This window comes from Zootoca vivipara, chromosome 8, assembly GCF_965207765.1.
Source record: "Zootoca vivipara chromosome 8, rZooViv2.hap1.1, whole genome shotgun sequence".
In the NCBI taxonomy this organism is placed as follows: domain Eukaryota; kingdom Metazoa; phylum Chordata; class Lepidosauria; order Squamata; family Lacertidae; genus Zootoca; species Zootoca vivipara.
In genome coordinates, this window is record NC_142591.1 from 64,552,870 (window position 1) to 64,574,457 (window position 21,588).

Consider the following 21,588-nt stretch of genomic DNA (forward strand, 5'->3'; position numbering starts at 1 on the left):
ATGGGAATTGTAGTCTGAAAACAACTGGAGACCCAAGGTTGGGAAACACTAAGTACAGGCATCCCCAAACTTCGGCCCTCCAGATGTTTTGGACTACAATTCCCATCATCCCTGACCACTGGTCCTGTTACCTAGGGATCATGGGAGTTGTAGGCCAAAACATCTGGAGGGCCACAGTTTGGGGGTGCCTGCTGTAGTAGCTTTGCAAAATACGCTGCATGGGAGATGTTGCAATGAACTGGTTTATCCCAGCTACCTTGCCCTCTTATGTAGCCTTGCTGGCTCCTTTTTCTTGTTTAGTTTATAACTTTCTTCTCACAAAACTCCCGCCTGGGGCCTCGCACAAGCCTGCCTTGATGCCTTTGGTGCTGGAATCATTAAAAAAGAGAGAGAGCTTGGTTTGTTTTCTCCTGGCAACGCCACACTGAGGCGAGGGGCTCTCTCTGGCCCTCCTCGCCGGACTGTGACTGAGGAGCCTCTCCAAAGCGCACAGGCAGCGCATGAGGCTGACGTCTGGACCCGCTGGAGAGGCAAATGATGCTGCCAGGCGGCCAGCTCAGGCGGGGAGAAAAGCGCCTCTCCGGTTCATTCAGCCAAACGCTGCTGCTGCGAAGGAGCCGTGGCCTCGAGCTCTCCTCTCCGACCGCCACCCGCTCGCTCTCTCGCTCCAGAGGAAGGTTTGTGAACAGCCCCGCTCCTCCGCCGCGTTCTCCACGGCAGGAGGCCGTTCGGGAGCCGTTCGCGGGCCAGAAAGACCCGCGGCTGCGCAGTTTTAAGGCCGGAGAAAGGAGCGTGGTTGGCGGGCCGGCTGCGCCCGCTTGCACACAAAGAGAGCCGCCGCTTCTTGAAACGCCCCTGCAGAAACTAAAAAAATGTGCCCTGAAGTCAAGGGAGCAGATCTTCTCACGGGGGGCTCGTGGTTCCTTGAACCAGGCGGAAACCCCATATAGGCCTTCTCCTCTTGCTCACAATTCAGCCCACAATTCGGGAAGGAGGGGGAACTTTACCTGTTGGATGCGGCTCTGCTTCTTCTGCAACTTATTATTTGCCTTTGTAGCAACTTACACAGTACAGTACTGTATTTGCCTAGTAGGAAGGGGTAGCGGCGGAAACTATGGAGGGTGTGACTGCGCAGTTGAATGGATAGATTGTATTGACGACTGCTTTTCACCTTCCAGAGGAGCTTATTGATTATCTTTAAGGACTGTGTGTAGTGGAGAGACGACGAGGAGGAGGGGTGATTGTTTGCAGCTTCGTGGTCCAGCTCCGCTGTTATGCATTTCCCTTCCTAGGATGAGTTGCGCCTGCCCTAGCCTTGCATGGTCAGTTTAATTCTGCTGTTGTGTTTTTAATTAAAGCCAATCACTGAACCTGACGGGTGCGGGTGGGGGACAACCCAAGGGAACAGCAAACTGCAGCCAGTTTTCTGATGACTACTGGGAGATCGACCTCTAGATATTCAGCACGATGAAAGGCATTTCATTAAAAGGTACAGCATTTGTTTGGGCCACTTTGAGGTGCTGACTCTGTCAGTGGCAGGAGATGATGAGCGAGATAACGTTTCAGGTCCTCTTCCACCATTCTTTCCTCCACTTTCCAGCTGCTGCTCATTGCTAACAGCCGGGGTCTCTGGATTCATTGTCCAATAACCAGGGCTTCTTCCTTCCTGCAAGCATCGGGAGCAGAACAGGAACGGCAGGTGACAGTTCTTGGGACTGGGAGGAATCTAGCATTTTAGGTAAAGTTGCTACCGCTTATTCCTGAGTGATTCTGCTCCTCTAATAGTAGTTTGGTACAGAAATTTTATGAAGTGGAGTCCCCCCCCCCACTATTTATTTCCACCCACTGTCACTAAGGCAACAATCCGGTGGTGCACACTTGTTTGGAAGTAGACTCCACTGAACTGAGTAAGTTTCCGTTCTCAGTAAAGTATACCTTCCACTGTGTTGTGAGCATACCAGGGTTTGCCTATGTGGCTGTGTGCTTTGTATAGGCTGAGCAAACAGGACTACCAATTTCTTTCTTGGCAGGCTACTTGATTGATTGATTGAATTTGGATACCGCCCTGTACCCAGAGGTCTCAGAGAAAAGACAGCCTTTAACAGCTGCATGCAAAACTAATATTCACCAGGGAAAGTTTTTCAACACTGCCTCTATATCAGAGGTGAGGATTCCATGGCCCCCTACATGTCACTGGACTACAACCCCCCACCATCCCATGCTGGTGGAGGGATATGTACACTTAGGGGTACAGCAACATTTGCAGGGGACAAGGAAGGTCTCTGCGCTGGGCAAATTTACCCGAGCAATGTCACCTGTGAGTCTCGAATCTGCCAAAAGGCAGGGAAATGTTGGCACCCCTATCTCGTATTTGGCAGATATTCCTCTAATACACGTATATACGGTAGTAGATTGGGTAGACTTATCCAAGTTCTGGGTTGCACACAGGCTAATTTTTATCTGCAGCAGTTATAACGTGCATGTATGAATCGGCGCTAATGCAAAAGAGACCTCACATCAACCTCAAACAGTAACAGCAAGAGTTTAGCGGCATACTAATTTTGGCACAAGCCTTTATGGGCCAAACTCTGCTTCATCAGATGATTTTATTTGAACTTGTTAGTTAGTTCTTACACAGAAAGGTCTCCCACTGACTTACCGTGTTTCCCACATTTTAAGACACCGTCTTATAATTTTTTTACTCAAGAAAATAAGCCTATGGCTTATTTTCGGGGGGTGTCTTAGTATGGTTCCTGCCTCCTCCTGCTGCGACCGGCGTTGCTGCTGCTGGGCTGGCAGCACTCTGCGAAGGCAGGAGAAGCCGGCCAGACCGCTGGGGGGGTGGGGTAGAAAAAAGTTCGGAGCGCGTCCCAATGGCAGCACTCCTCATGCGCCACAAAAGCTACCAAACAACTGGGGGGGGGAGGTTAAAAAGGTGGCCGGAGCGCAGCCTTATGGCAGCGCTCCTCACACACCACAAAAAAGACGCAGAAAACTGGCAAACAGCTGGAGGGGGCTAAAAAGCAGCAGCGGCCACAGCTTTAAATGGCTGGATCGCGCCTTCCGTCCCGCGCTTGCGCTGCGCGCCAGGTTTTGCCCGATCCGTCGGGGAGCAGGGAGCGCTCAGAATCTGGTGAGGGGGGTCTTTCTTCCCATTTGGGCGCCCGAGCATCGCCGCTCGAGAGGCCGGAGGCTCTCGGCGGAGTGGTCTGGAGGAGCGAACGCAAGCTCTTGGCTGGCTGGCTCGCTTTCTTTTTGTTGCTCACGGAAGGCGGAAGGGGCCAGCAGGGCTCCCGCCACCGTCAGTCGCCCCGCCGCCCCTCTGCCTTGGGCCATGCAGCCCACAACGTTCCGGCAGCGCGGCTCCCGCTGCCGTCAGTCGCCCCAGCGGCGCGGAAGGGCCAGCGGACCCGGCCGCCGCTCTGCCGTGGACCATGCCGCCGCTCTGCCGGCCGCCGCTCTGCCGTGGACCATGCAGCCCACAATGTTCTGGCGGCGCGGAAGGGGCCAGCAGGGCTCCCGCCGCCGTCAGTCACCTCCGGCCGCTGCTCTGCCTTGGGCCATGCGGCCCCAGAACGTTTCGGCGGCGCGGCTCCTGCCGCCGCCTGTCACCCGCCGCCGCTCTGCCTTGGGCCATGCGGCCCCAGAACGTTTCGGCGGCGCGGCTCCTGCCGCCGCTTGTCACCCGCTGCTGCTCTGCTTCGGGCCATGCGGCCCCACAACATTCCGGCAGCGCGGAAGGGGCCAGCAGGGCTCCCGTCACCGAGGGGTTTCCCGTCACCGAGGGGTTTCCCGTCACCGAGTGGGGAGGCTCCCAGCGCGGCTCGCCTGGCGACGCCGAAAGAGGGCCGAGCGCGCGGTGCTTGTGCCTCCTCCTGCTTCTCCCCCCCCCCGCCCGTGTGAGAAATTAGCAGTTGAGGGCGAGGACGGATAGAGAGCTGCACGGCGCTTCAGCAGCAGCAACAGCAGCAACCAGTTCCAGGTGGCTCGGGGTATGGCTTATTTTCGGGGTATGGCTTAATTCCGCAAAAGTGTAAAAATCCTGCTACGTCTTATAAAATGACTACGCCTTAAAATAGGGGAAACACGGTACTATAGATCTAAGAACATAAAGCTACAATGGTGCAAGGGACTTCACTTCACCTGCAGATGCTGATCCAGAGGGTCCCTTAACCATCTGTGACTATTTTGAGGGTGCAGGGAGGGCTTCGTGGGTGGGGGAGAAGAGGAAAGGGAAGTTCTGTTGCACAAGCGGAAGTCTGTTTGCACAGGCAGAACGGCAGGGTTGGATATTATTCAATACTGTATATCAAGAACACATTTACACAAACCACATGCAATTCACAAAGCAACCCCAATAATAGCAGCAGAAAGCTTCAGCAGTATGCCTAATACTTGAAACATTATTCTCTCCCCTCCCCCCCCCAAATAAATGCACTCACACATATATGGCTGAGCTGTGAGAAGAATTGTTATTGTAAAGTAAAGCCGGAAGACCCAGCCATGCAGGCTAGATGTGTGTCACATGCAGAGCCCACATGAAAATTAGATTCAGTCGCATAACAAAAGGAGTCAATCTTTTCATCCAACTGGGTGTTGGCTTTTCCCAACTGTTAATGAATTGGCAAACCAAGATGAATAGCGTACATAATGAATGCATTTTTGCAGTGAGCTAGGCACTCCCAGCCGATATTAAACCCAACAATGCCAAAGTCTGCAAATTATTCCAATTTAACAGTTTCCCACTGGGGTCTTCTTTTGGTGCACCCTTCTTTTTTGGGGGGGGGGGTTAAAGTATGAACATAGCCAGAATGTCTTGAAATGGCCCCTCACAGGTTACCATTTCTGATGCCCATTTATTATGTTCATCATTCTGCAGTGGAATGAATCCTTGATGTTAGGCTGATGCCATTAGGTTCTGTTGCAGTGTTTTTCTTACTAGCTATGGGGGCAGAACTGGCACCAGGGTTTGTTGCGGGAGAAAGTTCCTAGGCTTGTATCCTCTCCTGTGTGGTCTATTGCTCCTGGTGAGTAGTTAGTTAATAAGAGTTAGGAGATTGTGTGTGTGTGTGTGTGTGTGTGTGTGTCTGTAAGGATGGGCAGTAATTCTGCCCTGCTTGTTTAAGGGAAGGCTCACCAGGATAGCCTGTAGATCAGGCATCCCCAAACTTGGCCCTCCAGCTGTTTTGGGACTACAATTCCCATCATTCCTGACCACTGGTCCTGTTAGCTAGGGATGATGGGAGTTGCAGTCCCAAAACAGCTGGAGGGCCGAGTTTGAGGATGCCTGCTGTAGAACCACAGAGGGGAATGTGTGGCCCTCCAGATGTTGTTGGACTACTACACCTTCCATCATCCTGGAACATTAGCCATGCTGGATGGAGCAGGTGGGAGCCGAAGCCCTGCATTGAAGGGAGTTGGACTAGATGACCCTTGGGGTACCTTCCAACTCTCTGATTCTGTAAACATCTGGAGCACACAGGTTCCCAATTCCTGCTGTAGATATGTGATGATGCAGTGGAGAAGCATTAGCCCAGGGGGACCTGAAACTATTCAGCAAACAGATCTGGGGGTTGAGGTTGATAGCTCAATGGCAATTTGATGTTCAGCAGCAGTGAAACTGATTGGCAATAGAATCTGGACGCAAGAAAATACTTCACGCAATGTGTACTAAAGGTATACAGATCATGGTTCCTGTGTGTGGTGATGCTGGACATTGGCTTGGGTGGCTTCAAAGGGAGTTAAATTCATGAGGGACAGCCATTATAGCCAAAAAGACCCAAACGGGAAGGCTCTGGCCTCTGTGATAAGCTTCAAAGCTTTCTAGAAGCATCTGTTTGTCCGTGTGTATACTAGACTAAATGGACTCTTGGTTGGATCCCTCAGGGCACTCTTACATGCGTGTTTCTCAATTCTCAATTCACATCATAAAGGTAAAGGGACCCCTGACCATTAGGTCCAGTCGTGACCAACTCTGGGGTTGCGGCGCTCATCTTGCTCTATTGGCCAAGGGAGCCAGCATACAGCTTCCAGATCATGTGGCCAGCAGCATGACAAAGCTGCTTCTGGCGAACCAGAGCAGCGCACGGAAACGCCGTTTACCTTCCTGCTGTAGGTTGGCACTGCTAGGTTGGCAGGAGCTGGGACCGAGTAATGGGAGCTCACCCCGTCGTGGGGATTCGAACCGCCGACCTTCTGATCGGCAAGCCCTAGGCTCTGTGGTTTAACCCACAGCGCCAACCGTGTCCCAATTCACATCATAACAGTGTGCAAATAAAGCAAACTTTTGGCTTTATTCAACTAAATGATTGTGCAAGCAGAATGACTTCCACTTGTGCAGTGGGATTCCCCACCTCACGACTCACTTGTCACGCATCAAAACAGATTTAGGAGTGGGGAGGAGGAGAGCAGCGAGGTCCCATTGCACAAGGGCAAGTCATTCTGCTTGCACAATTATTTAGTTGAGTACTCTGATTTTTCTCTGTTTTTCCTACTTAAGAAAAATCAGGAGCGCACACACACACACACACACTTTAGAATGCAGCTTCCATGTTGGCTAAACAAATCTAGAGACACTTAATAATTAGACGAACTGCCTTCTTTCCATGCAAATGGTGCTGAGCTGGTTTCCCATTTTTCACATTCCTTGCCTGAATTGCCCTTGCTGAAAAGGTCGGTACATCTGATGTCGCAATTTGTACGGGAAAGAACAAAAATACAAATTCTTTGCTTCCCAAGCTTATTGAAAATCAATGGCTTAAATTTTGCAGAGGAAGGAAAATAGCTGGAGGCAGAGATGTCCTAGTAAATTATACATGGGGAGAGGGAAGAAAACAAATAGCAGGATATTTGTGGGGTTTTTTTTTTTTAAATACTCCCAGTGTCTGCCCTCCTGGCCTGTCCTTTGACCTGTTGTGTTGACAAGAGCACTGCATTCTCTTGCATGCTGAGCTCCCACAATCCTCTTGTCCTGGGACCAAGGGCATCTTTGTGTCTGAGCTTTCTCACATTTGTCACTGGTGGCGAATGTACCAGCAGAAAACCGCAAGTATCTCATTATTAATGCATTAATACTGTATAAGCATTCTGACGGATTTCCAGGTTTTATTTTGAAACTGTGGGTTATTTTTGAAATGGAACTTGGCTGCTGGTGCCATGGGAATAAAATAACTGGCAAGTCACTCCAAAGGCCCTGTTTTGGATCAAGATTTTATTTTTTTCAGAAATATTCACAGCACTGGCATGCTGATGAGCACTGGTGGCGTGTAGCAGGGCAGGGTTCCTAGAGAAAATGTGTGAACTCCTAGGCTGAAAAGGTTTGCCTGAGATCTTGCAGAAGTTGAAATGAAACAGCCTCAGCCCAGTATACTTGAAGGAGCGTCTCCACCCCCCATCGTTCTGCCCGGACACTGAGATCCAGCGCCGAGGGCTTTCTGGCGGTTCCCTCACTGCGAGAAGCAAAGCTACAGGGAACCAGGCAGAGGGCCTTCTCGGTAGTGGCACCCGCCCTGTGGAACGCCCTCCCATCAGATGTCAAAGAGATAAACAACTATCTGACATTTAAAAAACATCTGAAGGCAGCCCTGTTTAGGGAAGTTTTTAATGTGTGACATTTTAATATATTTTAATCTTTGTTGGAAGCCGCCCAGAGCAGCTGGGGAAGCCCAGCTGGATGGGTGGGGTACAAATAAATTATTATTATTATTATTATTAGAGGTGATTGCCTCAGGCAGCAGATCCGTACACTGCCACCCGGCTTCATTTTACTTCCCCAGTCCATCTCAGGCTGGCCTTGTTTTTCCCTGCTTGGGGACTATGGCTAGCAGCTCTGTAACAATTCTTCCACTGTGTGATGTTTTCACCTAACATTATAAGTAATAATATATTTTCTTTTCCTTTTTATAAACCACCCCTTTGTCTCCTTTGAAATAAGGTCCCCCCCCCCCGAATCCCACTTATTTCTGGGAAAGCAGCATTCTACAGATGCTACTCCCTTTAGTGCGAAATTAAATAAACCGGAATTCTAGTTTATGAAATGCCAGAATGTGCATCATACATGATGTCAGGCGCACTTGAGAGCAGGGCAGATATTTCTTAGAACAGTAATTTTGATTTATTTTGGCAATTTACAAAGACTGTGTTCGCACCTGCACCATAACTTTGAAAATGCTGCCGCCGTCCTAGACATATTAATGTTTGCATGGAAAAGCATGCTTTGGAAGTTTATCACGAGCTAAAACATCCCTGCTAAGTGAGTTCTCTATTATTCTCTTGAACAAAGCACTGAAAAATGGTTGGCTTGGCCTACGTGTGAGTAATAGGGAGCCTGGTCTAAAGTGAATTAATTGTTGGTGTGCAAAGTCAGTTATATATGCAGCTGAATTCTCCCGGCTGTCCAGATAGCTACATGCAACTAATTTAAGCTGCCACCCTCTGTTGATGAATTACTTCTTGTTTTTGTACCTATGCAAAGCTTTTGGGTCTGTATCAGGTGGGGGAAGTGAATTTCAGTATTCAGAGCTCTCCTGTTGAATATTCATGGTCTTTCAGCTGCTAGACCAGCACCTTGCTCAAGCTAAACAAGTCCGGGGTGGGTCAGTGCCTGGATTCAGTGGCAGATGTGGTGGAACTGCTAGGAGGAGGTCACAGAGGCATGCCCAAGTTGTTCCGCTTTTCGCTTTATCTTCCTCCCTTGCAAATATATTGCCTAAACTTAGGTATTGTGGTTTAGCATGCAGTTTGCACATCACTAACACTGAAAAGTGTCTGTGGTTCGGAATGAGTCCCTGCTGTCGCAATTTTTAATGACTCCATGACACTGTGCATTACTCAGAAGTAAGCCCCTGATTTCCATGGGGCTTGCTCCCTGTTAACTATGTGCAGGATTGCAGCCTGACTTGGCTAGTCTGAAAGGTGCCACACAAGAGATAGAATCACAATTTGTTCTTTTTCATTTTGGAAACAACTCCTTAGAATCATAGAATCATAGAGTTGGAAGAGACCACGAGGGCCATCCAGTCCAACCCCCTGCCAAGCAGGAAACACCATCAAAGCATTCTTGACATATGCCTGTCAAGCCTCTGCTTAAAGACCTCCAAAGAAGGAGACTCCACCACACTCCTTGGTAGCAAATTCCACTGCCGAACAGCTCTTACTGTCAGGAAGTTCTTCCTAATGTTTAGGTGGAATCTTCTTTCTTGAAGTTTGAATCCATTGCTCCGTGTCTGCTTCTCTGGAGCAGCAAAAAACAATCTTTCTCCCTCCATAAATTTCCCATAAATAAAGATCCCACAAATTTCCAGAGCTATGGCCTTCCCTAGGCATTATGTTTTTGCCAAGAGGCAGTGGGCACGGCCTCCCACTCTCCCTTTGTACCCCAGGTGGTGGCAGAGTCTAGGTAGCAGTTGGAGCTGAGCGTAGTTTCTTGACTCGGTTTAGGTTCACGTCATCCTTGCAGCCTGTGGCGTTTGTGCTTGACTGTCTTCTTCTTCTTCTTCTATCTGAAAACTTCCCTCCCTGCTGCGGTGAGTTGATGCAGCTGTGCGATTGCCAGGTGTACATTTTGGGCTGTGTTTCTTTCTGGTGGTGGAATAATTCAACGCAAATGAAATATCTTGAGAATTAGATTTGGAAATGTTCCCTTGACAAAATACACTCTTGGAAACGCTATTTCATTAAAGCTTTGGTTTAACTCCAGAAAGGGCATTAAAGGCGTAAATCTGCTCCGTCGATTAAGAGAGCCAAATATACAGGGAGAAGAAAAATGGTTTCTCTTCTCTTACACATTCCTTTGCCAATTAAACTTGGAAGCTTCAGGGCAGGGGCAGCTGGTGTGGTGCCTACAGATGTTTTGGACTACAACTCCCATCATCCCTGTCCGTTGACCTTGCTGGGTGGGGCTGATGGGAGTTGAGGTCTTTAACATCTGGAGGGCACCACATTGGCTTACCCTGCTTTAGGGACTGCACATTATGGGGATGATTTGAGGGGGGAAAATTGTTTTGGGGAGTGAAGGGATGATAAGGACCATTATTTAAAGGACCAAGGACTATAGACCCCCCCCCAAGTGTCCCTATTTTCCAGGGACAGTCCCAGATTTACAAAAGCCATCTAGGTTCCTGATTTGATCCCAGAATGCCCCATTCTTCCTTGGGATGTTTCTATTTTGATTAGAGAAATGTTGGAGAGTATAGAATAGGATGTCCCTACCAGCAACGAAGTCTAGGTTACCATTTTTCTCTTCTTCCACGGGGCTGTTCCATGACAGATCACCACACCCTTACAACATCTGTGCTACTGACTTTCAAACTTTGGGATTGTTGCACACAACAACAAAATGAATCAATTTGACTCAAATCAATGCAACTCAAATTAGGTCTACTGGGCCCATTTGTCAAGCAATGTGGACTAAAGTCTCTTCTGGGGGCCCCCTGGGATTAAGGCCCCTGGAGCTTAAGCTCCATTAGTTTCTGTCAAGGAATTGTTGCGGCTGCTCCCGAGTAAAGACGCTCCAGTCCGCTCTGTCTTTAAGGGTTTTATTGTGCATACTATTTACAGTGCAGAGATAGCAGAAAAAATGACCTCCTAGTCACTCGCAGAATCTGGCAATGGTGCCCTTCTGCTCCGGGGCCAGCATAATAGCTTGGGCACCCCAAACGCCCTGCGTTTGGGTGCGCGCCTCAATTCGGGCGCTGGAAGCAGCTGTGCTCCCTCTTCCACTTGCTGGCTAGGGCCGTGCCGGGGCTCTGATACCTCGCTGAGCCTTCCCTCCATTCCGCTTCCGCCTGACCCGCTGCTACCACTCTCGCTGGGCGAAGGGCTGGTCAGGATGATGGGGGGAGGCTCCCTGTAGGGAGTCCCCCTGACAGTTTCATAGTAGTTCCACCCCTATGACTGGCCCCTGAGACTCCCAAGGTCACAATCCCCACAGACAACACTTTCCACCAGTCCTGTTCCATGCGCTCCTCAAGGGCTTTTTGCCTGGCTGAAATGCGCCCTTGAACAGCGGCAATGCCTCATGCTTGCTTGGAAAGAAGATGGAAAAGGTTTTTGTGCCTATGGCTTTTTTGCACAGTGGGAACATAGCCTACTTTAGCAAAGTTAAGAGTCACTCTCCCTTGTTTTGCTCACTTTGGCTTCTGGCCCCTCCACTCCTTCTGTGTAGAATGTAAATTGTTTTCTGAAAGCCGGGGGAGCTGATGCGGTAATGGGAAATATTGTGTGGTGGGGAGCTGCCACTAGCCCCCAGAGTTATTTCTTGCGTTTCATGTACCAGAATCCAGGCTCCTCACCGTTTGTTTACATCTTCGCATCGAAAGGACAAATCTGGCATGTCTTTGGAATATGAGGAGATGGCTCTATCTAGCCTGCTATCGGTCTCTGCCCGATGGCCCGTGTGAGCCTTGGTCAGGTGTTCCTGCCTCAAAGCGAAACCACCCTCGGAGATTTATGGCTTGAATCCTGCATCAGCAGCCATTGCAGCTCAAGAGTCTTGAACTGAGGCCACTGGGACATAAACATGCAAGCAAATGGCATGGCTATGTAGTCTGGCAGCTGGAAGGAGGAACAATTTATACTTTCTAGGACGCACTGTGATTCAGTACCTTTATTTTCTAAAATAAATGCTTTGTTTCAAAAACTGAGAATGTGGCTGCTAGTATTCTAAGTGGGAGCATTTTTATCTACTTATTTCATTTGTATCCTGTACGTTCAACGTAAATGCATGTTCCCAGGGTAGAAACAAAAAAAGCACAAAATGTATTATTAATTAATTAATTAATTTATTATTATTATTATTTAGTAATCAGTAAAATATAAAACATACAGTTGACAAAAAAATAAACATTTCCAAACTAACCCATCGAATTAAAACAGCAAATGGCAGCATCCCATTCAGACAGAACTGGGGTCCCCACTCTGGTGCCTGTGGGCATTGTGGTACCTTCAAGTGCCCCCCTTGTGCCTGCCAAGTCCCTGCCCCATGGCCTCTCCATTATTATTTTTTTGAAAAATTACATTTTTATGACAAGGGGTAGCTTGCTTTCTCGCCTGTGTTTTGTTTTGGGTTGTGCATAGGTGTTTGCCCTGTTGTTGTTGGGGGGGGCAAGGAAGGCTAGTCCTGAGCATCATCTGACACCCCCACCCCCGAACTGTATTTTGTGGCGCCTGTGACAGTTTCTTGTTGGTGGCATCCATCTGTCTCAAGAGACAATGGAGTGTGCCTCCGGGGGTGAAGTCAACAGCACCAAAGTGACCAAAAAAACCGCTCAGTTTGTCTCTGTCCCCTTACCCGTCTTTTGTATACTATTGCCTCTATGGTTTGGGAAGAGGTTGAGACTATGGCATAGAACTAAAATCTGTATGAAAAACAGTCCCTGGTATGCCATCCTGGGGATAATCCTGAAGTCATCCAGCCGACGAAGCGCTTCAAGTCAGAATGAACTTTCTCAGAGTTGGAACTGCAGTGCTGGCAGTGTAATGGAAGAGTCAGTGGCTAATTCATCTATCGTTCTAGTTACAGGTAGGTAGCCGTGTTGGTCTGAGTCGAAGCAAAATAAAAAAATTCCTTCAGTAGCACCTTTAAAGACCAACTAAGTTTTTATTTTGGTATGAGCTTTCGTGTGCATGCACACTTCTTCAGATACACTTGAAACAGATGCACTTGAAACCTGGGGGTGGGTGGGAATGGGTGATGGGCTGATAGGAGTGGTAAACCTGTTGATGGCTGTTAACGACTGCTGATGACTGCAATTGGTCCTGCGGGGGGGAAAAAGCAAGGGCTGAGGCGCTAAAGAAAGCTTGATCATCTATCGTTATGAGTGCATTCTGCTGCACTTCCTCTACCTTACTCAAAAAGGGTCCTCTGCCGTGCTAAAATGGGGTGTTTTCGCAGGAATTAAAATGAGCTAGAATCGGCACTTTTTTAAAAAAAATGACAGTGCTTTTTGAAACAATGAATAAAATCACGCTTCTAACCCCCCTCTGGGGGGGGGGGGGAATCAGAATGGGTTGAAAACATGCATAGAAAATGTGGCGACAATGATCACTGAGAACCTGATTGCTCTTATGGGTTGAGTCCAATGGGATTTACCATTGCTAGCTGCTGAAATTTTAAAGCAAATTGGTATCCTTGATAACAAGGACAAAAGGATGCTTAAAAGAAGTTAGTGGCTTTTCTGAACCCACCCTTGACTTGGGAAGGTGGAGAGGAGGGCTGGGGGAGGGGGCTCCTCCACGGCAGAAAGCAAACACTGGGCCAAATGAGGCATTTTGGAACTGGGACAGAAGTGGGACGTTGTTGTACAATGGGCTGCCCAAGGGGGAGCATTGTTGCTGCTTCCTGAGAGGCATGAGTTGTGTAGGGTTGCCATATTCCCCAAAGTGAAAAATCTGGACAAAGTTGCTAAACTTTTGTGTAAACATCTCTCCCCCCCCCAAATATAAGTACAGTATATTCCTGCGTATAAGACTACTTTTTAACCCAGGAAAATCTTCTCAAAAGTCGGGGGTCGTCTTATATGCTGGGTCGTATTTCTTATACGGCGAGTATATCCCAAACTCTATATTTTAACTGAAAAAGTTGTGGGTCGTCTTATACGCCCAGTCGTCTTATACGCTGCAATATACGGCATTTGGGATTTTTTTGGATTTTAAAAGCATTTCTCTTTAAAAGATCGCCCTAGTTGCCAAAAGTCCGGTTTTTCCGGGGCATTTTGCTGATTTGGCGAAAATCCATATGTATGGCAGCCCTAGAGTGGTGGGGATTTCAGTATGGTGTGGGCCCGGTGACAGGAATGTCTGCTTGATGCCACCCCCAACCCCCACTGCGCCTCCTGTGTCTCACCTCTTTTTGTTAAATGGCAGCGACACTCAGATTTGGGAAGCCAGGTGTGTGGTGCCGCCACTCACGCAAAAAATATAAAATTAATGTTGTAAGTATATGACTTGGTTGCTCAATTTGAACATTTTGCATGGGGTTTTTTGTTAAAAAGTATTGCGACTTTTTCTTGATTATAGACGAGTAATGATTTCTTGTAGCTGTTGAGAGTGAATTTCCGCATATTTGCTGATGTCATATTAATTGTATAATATTATATTCGAAATGCAGCACTGCGTGTTACTTTATCTAAGTTGTTTCTTTTAAAGTCACATTTTATTATTATTATTATGGCTTATTTGCATTGCGTTGGATAGTTAATAAGATAAGAGAATTTGGGGTTGGAAGGGACCATAGCAGGCCACCTGTTCCAGCCCCCTGTAGTGCAGGAATCTTTTGTCCAACGTTTGGCTCGAACTCACAACCCTGAGAGATGTGTGATCCTTGCTATATATTTTGTTGTTTCTTCGCCTTGCAAGCCACCTTGTGTATATCAATACACAAAAGCGGCATACAAATTCAAAGTGAAATGAGACGAAACAATGCTGTTGTCGTGCCCCCCCCCCGCCAGGCAATGCTCTCCACCTGTGGAGGGGCAACCGTGTGCCATTCTACCCCCACATCTCCAGCTATCTACTGTGGTTAGGGGGGGGGGGGCTAGGATTGTGTTCTTACTCGTTTTCCACCTTTTTACTTCAACCCATTTCCTGCAGCCTTGATTTCTTCATCCTTCAGCCACAGCAAAGCATCTGCAGTTGTTGACCCTGCCTTAAATTTAAGCTTTGATTTTTCTCAAACTCCCAGGAAGGGATGAGTTATTAATTTATGTGCCTGACTGGTAGACAGAGGCACTTTTGCCCAAATAGCCCCCAGGGTCCATTGGTCACAAGAAGGTTCAGCATGGGGCTATAAAAGAAGAGGAATGTGGGTCTGAGGATTAGGGACAGTCTATAAATTCATTGCAAAATAGCCAGCTTGTCCGCTTCTGGCATCAGCACATCTGAATGGCCTGTTAGTTGATAATAAATCACAGCTACCGACAGCTATTCTGAATGCAAGGTCCACATGGTTGAAATAAAATACCTTTTAGTCCCAGTGCTTAGCCTAAATAGCATATTGCTTCTGTGCCAATGGAAAGGGAGAAAGGATTCCCCCCCCCCCAAATCACAATAGAATGCAATTCAAATTATGTCACTCCATAACTTCAGACAGCTGGCAATTGTCAGTCCATCATGTGTTTGGAGGGATTCAAAAAGGGTCGTTCGCGTCTGATAGCCTGGAAAAGCTACCCAGCTTTTCAGCAATATCACCCAGTGAAAATTGGCAGAATTTCAGCTGCACACAGTTAATAGATGGAGTAGCAATTGTATATATTTGTGTGTTTATATATACAGTATGTATATATATATAAACAGGAATAGAAGAATTAACATTGCAGACCTTACCAATGAGGATGGCGGTTGAAGAAACTTTGCTTCAAATGACAGATTCCCCCCACCCCCTGGAAGTGCATACACTTAATAGGAAGCTTACTTTACTTAAACAAACATCAACTCCCCCCCCCCCCCAAACAAAACATTCACTGGGCACTGAGGCTGATTTAGCATCACTTATCCAACAGGACAGGAAACAAGGTGAGATGTGGGGTCTGAGGCTTCTGCTGTTAGATGGCAGGCTCTGATCCACAGAGGAAACTGAGCATGCTTTCCTCAAGACAAGCGGACTAATTGAAATGTAGCTTTTACACCTTTGAAATATGGGGTTTATCTTATCAAAGTGGCACACCTTAAAAAACCCAGCTAATTCCCGTCACAAATGTTGATTCCTTTGTTCACATCCCTCTAGCTCTGGTGGCAATATCCATGCCACTAATGTTAAGGGTAAAGGTAAAGGGACCCCTGACCATTAGGTCCAGTTGTGACTGACTCTGGGGTTGCGGCGCTCATCTCGCATTATTGGCTTCCAGGTCATGTGGCCAGCATGACAAAGCCACTTCTGGCGAACCAGAGCAGCACACGGAAATGCCGTTTACCTTCCCGCTGTAGCGGTACCTATTTATCTACTTGCACTTTGACGTGCTTTCGAACTGCTAGGTTGGCAGGAGCCACTAATGTTACATTTGGTTTATATGATGTTTATGCCTTATGCTGAGGTTTCCAACGTGGCAACCTGTGGGCACACAGGTACCCACCAAGACCTCCCCCCCCAGGATCTATAATTGGGGAAGTCATGATCTCAGACCATTCCTGGAACGCATAGTTAAGGGGTGATATGATAGCCATGTTCAAATATATAAAAGGATGTCATATAGAGGAGGGAGAAAGGTTGTTTTCTGCTGCTCCAGAGAAGCAGACACGGAGCAATGGATTCAAACTACAAGAAAGAAGATTCCACCTAAACATTAGACAGTAAGAGCTGTTTGGCAGTGGAATTTGCTACCAAGGAGTGTGGTGGAGTCTCCTTCTTTGGAGGTGTTTAAGCAGAGGCTTGACAGGCATATGTCAAGAATGCTTTGATGGTGTTTCCTGCTTGGCAGGGGGTTGGACTGGATGGCCCTTGTGGTCTCTTCCAACTCTACGATTCTATGATTCTAGTGAAGTAACCTGCTTTCCTGACTTTTGCAGAATATATTAACCAGCTCCCTCACAATTTTGTTCTGCAATGAATATTCGGGTTCCAGGAATGGTCTGATCATGACTTCCCCAATTACAGCTCTGTGTGGCCTTGTTGCATAAATCTGACATGGGCACAGCCCTTAGACTCTTGTTACATATTAAGTCCTTTTTAAACCCAGGAGTGATGTCTGGGAAGACGGCCATGTCCCAAAAACAGAATGTGTAAATCAGGCAAAGTATTTTTTCCTATCTCCTTGGAGATACGCAACAGGTGTTTTTTTAATTAAAAAAATTCATGTTACTAAAACCAGCATATTGATTCAAAATACTTCCAAACTGACCCTTTTTTTTTAAAAAAAAAGCCTTGTTGTTTAACAATGTTGTTCTGAATTCGCGACATAAAAAGGAAGCTGTTCTGAAATCAACAGAAATTACCTGTCCTGAACAATGTGTGGCTTGTTATTTACAGTGACTGGTATCAGGTTTGCACCAGTGAGTATATGGACAAGTATTAAAAAAAGAAAGCTATCTGGCAGCATCTTACAAATGGTAGTTAGCCCACTGTTTTCCAGCTCAGCGGAGAAACCTAAGTAGAAGTTATTCATCCGTTCTACTGACAAATTAAAAGAGGGAAAAAACCCGGCAAATTGCATTAAAAGAGGTGTTTTGCCATTTCTAGGAAAGCTTCCCAGCAATGTTCAGAGTTCATTATCAGCAGCGGAAACTGCACACAGGGTCTTCTCTGCTGGAATGCTGCTTGAGGGTGCCCAAGAAATGCCTTTGTAACTGCTGTTTGATATGACAGTCTGATTGTATTCGGTTTCCCTAATTCCACAGGGCTGGCCAAGCCGCCAGCGCAAGAGCTGACAGATAGTGACAGCTCCATACTCCATACGGCTGCTTCGAGAAACTTAGGGAGATCGCATTACAACTTTTGACTCCAGAAACTTGCATTTCCCAGGGTAGATTAGGGTTGAGAAGCTATGCTTCTAGATAGAGAAGGCTTCTTGCTGCCCTGCTCTGTTTTGCTATTCACTTGACAAGCAGAAGGGTTGCATGTTGATATTTTGCAAGTGTTGCTTTCTTCGCTCCAGGCCTGAGAGTGGACATCTCCAAGAGTAAGCAGGAAAATAAACAAACAAGGTTTTTTAAGACAACCATATTTGTACATCTCTTGTGCTAGATCAAGTCAACATTCTTAATTTCTTTCACCGCCATCCTAAGTAAAGCTGGGCTTTATTTTGATAAATTGTCCAAAACCAGTCTCAAGTCCATATCATGATATTGGTTTCATAGTTTTTGACCTGTCAATATATTGCAAATCGTTATGTGTGTGTATGCTATGAAAAACTCACAATGTGGGAAAAACCATGAAGCCAGCCTCTACATAGCTCGATCCCTATCTCAGACATGGTGATATATCAGTATATTGCGATGTTTAGCTGGTGATATATCATGATGTTGAAAACCAGTTATCGCCCAGCCCTAGTCCTAAGCATGTGCTTGGTTAGGAGCCAGGAGCCAGGCCGACAAGTTCCTCCATTGAGATGGGCCCAAATCTGGCCCTCCAGGCCCCCGCCCAGCCATACCCCTTCTTTGCTCTGCTGCGGGCCTCCCCAAGTCTTGTCACTACAATGTGTTCATAATGTGACTGCGGGGAGGTGTAACAGAGAGGGAGAGGCGTTGCAGAGAGCGGTTTGCCAAACTGCTCTCTGAAACGCCTCCCACCCTCCTTTAAAAGAGGAGGAGCATGGGGGGGGGCGTTGTGAGGGGTAAAGGGAAATGGGTTGTTCAGGTGTAAAGAGAGGAGGGGTCAGCCAGGTGTGGAGGAAGCAGGGTTGGCAGGTAGGTGGGATTGGCAACTGGTTAGCAGCCCCATATTTGTGTGTGTGTATGTACACACACACACACACACACACACACACACACACACACACACACACACAATCTGCTTTCGGAGTTTCCTTGAGGCAAAGCCGACTAGTTCAAAATCCATCGAAATGTATAGCAGAACACAACTCTGAGTCCCAAAACACAGAGAGATAACTCTTGTTGAACAAGTATGAGCAGGCATTCAGAAATATCTCAATTTCTTCCGTTTTCAGCCTTTGCTGCTCTATTTCCATCTCAGAAAACAACCCCATAACTTAAAAACAACAATGCCATAATTCCTCTTATATTGCACATTCAGCTAACCTCTGAGCCAACTTTTTCCACAGCTGTCATAACAAACTGACTGTTAGATGCTACTAACTGTACCAGACGCCCCCGTGTACCATGCAAGTTTCTTTCCTTTGCCCCAGGGCTTTCAAAGTCTAATCCGATGTTATCCAAGCCACCTCATGTACTCCCAGGTATATGATTTCCTGTATCCCTTGGAGGGAAATCAAACAGAAAACATCGTTAGGAAATTATTAGATTATTCACAGATTTAGGAGACCTTTCTAGCAATTAAGTGGATATTAACCTGAGCCTATTGTTTCTTTTCTACATTTCCTATTCGGCACCATGAATTAGCTCCTTTTGATTTGCAAACGTCAACAAGGATTTCTAGAAATTCTGTATAAAAATAGAAGCATTACTCAAACTTTCTTCATTTAGGCTGTCCTCTCTCTCTCTCTCTCTCTCTCTCTCTCTCTCTCTCTCTCTCTCTCTCTCTCTCTCTCTCTCTTTCAATTTAGCAAATGATCGATGAATAAGTTCCTAGGTAATTATTTTTGATGTTTTGATGTCATTTTTGTGTTCTGACACTCAAGTTCACAAACTTAAATTTTCCTTTTTAATTTTTTTTTAAAGTTCTGGGCACCACAGTTTAAGAAGGATATTGACAAGCTGAAAGGTGTGAGAAGAAGGCGACCGAGATGATCAAGGGTCTGGAAATCAAGCCTTATGGGGAACAGTCGAGGGGAAATTGTGTAATGCTTTGTCGGAAGTGAGATTTGAAGGGATGGTTTTTTGGCACATGTTTGCAGCCTCTATGCGACACCAGTTCATGCTAATTCGTCTCCTCCAATGTCTGATTTGTACTCGGGACATTTCGCGTAACCCTGTTAATATTTTTCTCTTGTTCAAATGTTTTTTCTCTCAAAGTTCGGTTTCCTATCTTAATGTGTGTGGTTAAGCATGTTATCTCCCTCTCTTGTATAAACTATGTAAATGACAGATTTCATGACTCACAGACTGGGCTGTAGAGTGGGTATGGGGACAGTAGAGGACAGTCCTGAGGTAGAGAAGCTTCATCCACCTGCTGCACTATGGTTAAGAGTTCAACCAAGGCTACCAGCCAGTGTGGTTTTGCCTTTATTACTCCGGAAGTCTAAACCACAAAGCCTAGGGCTTGCCAATCAGAAGGTCGGCGGTTCAAATCCCTGCGATGGGGTGAGCTCCCATTGTTCGGTCCCAGTTCCTGCCAACCTAGCAGTTCGAAAGCACATCAAAGTGCAAGTAGATAAATAGGTACCACTCTGACGGGAAGGTAAATGGCGTTTCTGTGCGCTGCTCTGGTTCGCCAGATGCAGCTTAGTCATGCTGGCCACATGACCCAGGGAAAAATGTCTGTGGACAAACGCCGGCTCCCTCGGCCTGTAAACTGAGATGAGCACCGCAACCCGAGAATCGTCTGCAACTGGACCTAACGGTCAGGGGTCCCTTTACCTTACCTTTCTCCAGAAGTCTGGGGTAGCTCAGTTGATAAATCATGACTCTTAATCTCAGGGTCGTGGGTTCTAGCCCCAAGTTGGGCAAAAGATTTCTGCATTGCAGAGGGTTGGGCGACCCTTGTGGTCCTTTCCAACTCTATGATTCTAAGAAAGCCATAAACCAGGGGTGGGGAAGGTTTACCATTCCCAAAGGCCACATTTGCATCTGGGTGACCTTTCAGGGCCACATGCCTGTGATGAGCAGGCTGAAAAGTGGACAGAGAAATGCATGGTACAATTCACGAGTTTCTACAAACATTGGCATGCCCCTCGTCATCCTGCAGGCAAGAGCCGTTATCGGAGATCAAGGACTCATCTGGGACAGGCAAAAATCCACAGGAAGGGCTGGTGAGAGGTGCTGGGGGAAGTCCCAAGATAGAGAGGTTTGTGTATTTGCCCTCCTAACAGGTATGAGCTTCCTTCTCCCTGTACAAAACCTTGGGCCGGTTTGCTGGGCTCCCCTTTCAGTGTATTAGCAGGAGCAGTAACAGCCAACGGGTGTCAGCTTGATGAATGCCACTTCCTGCTCCCCCACAATGCATTGCCAGTTGGGGGCTGTACTGTGTGTGTGGAATGGCAGGTGCCAGCCAGCTAGGGGACCGTTAAGAATATAGCAAGAAGAGCTTGCTGCATCAGGCCAGTGGCCCAACTGGTCCAGCATCTTGTTCTCACAGTGGCCAATCTGTGGTAGACCCTCAAGCAGGAAGCGAGCTGATATTCGGGAGCGCTTCTACCAGTGGAGGCTGACCATTGTCACTAGGGGTGGTCAGGTACCTTACTTTAGAGAAGACAGACTTTGGTTTAAAGTAGGTAAAGGTAAAGGGACCCCTTACCGACTCGGGGGTTGCAGCGCTCTTCTCACTTTATTGGCCGAGGGAGCCGGCATACAGCTTCCAGGTCATGTGGCCAGCATGGCAAAGCCGCTTCTGGCGAACCAGAGCAGCACATGGAAACGCCGCTTATCTTCCCGCCGGAGTGGTACCTATTTATCTACTTGCACTTTGACGTGCTTTTGAACTGCTGGGTTGGCAGGAGCTGGGACCAAGCAACAGGAGCTCACCCCGTCACAGGGATTCGAACTGCCGACCTTCTGATCATCAAGCCCTAGGCTCTGTGGTTTAACCCACAGCGCCACCCGCGTCCCTGGTTTAAAGTAGAGCTGTGCTAAATAATGATAATAATAACCCCCCCAGGTGTTTCATTAGTATTCTCCATCAAGTAATGAGAAAAGGAATCACACCAGTAAATTATTAAAGGAGAAAGTAAATTTTGGTGAAAATTCCCATGGGGTTTTGTTGTCCTCGCCGTGCTTTCGAGGTAGTCAGGAGGGAGTGTCTTTTCATTCCATAAATGAGTTCTTTGCCTGAACTCTGCAGCCTTGCTTTTCCTGAAGTGCCCA

The 21,588-nt window shown here is 47.3% G+C and overlaps 1 protein-coding gene across 2 annotated transcripts in view; it reads left to right on the forward strand.

The window, feature by feature from the left end:
- The first annotated feature begins 332 nt into the window (after positions 1–332).
- CPQ (carboxypeptidase Q) overlaps positions 333–21,588 on the forward strand; it is a 183,501-nt gene continuing 162,245 nt past the window's right edge. The window contains exon 1 of one of the 2 annotated variants that reach the window (XM_088675731.1): positions 333–677. The gene's annotated coding sequence lies outside the window, so the exon portion shown is untranslated. Of the gene's footprint in view, positions 678–1,590; positions 1,739–21,588 lie in introns of those variants that run through there. The other variant, XM_088675732.1, reaches the window with a different exon arrangement.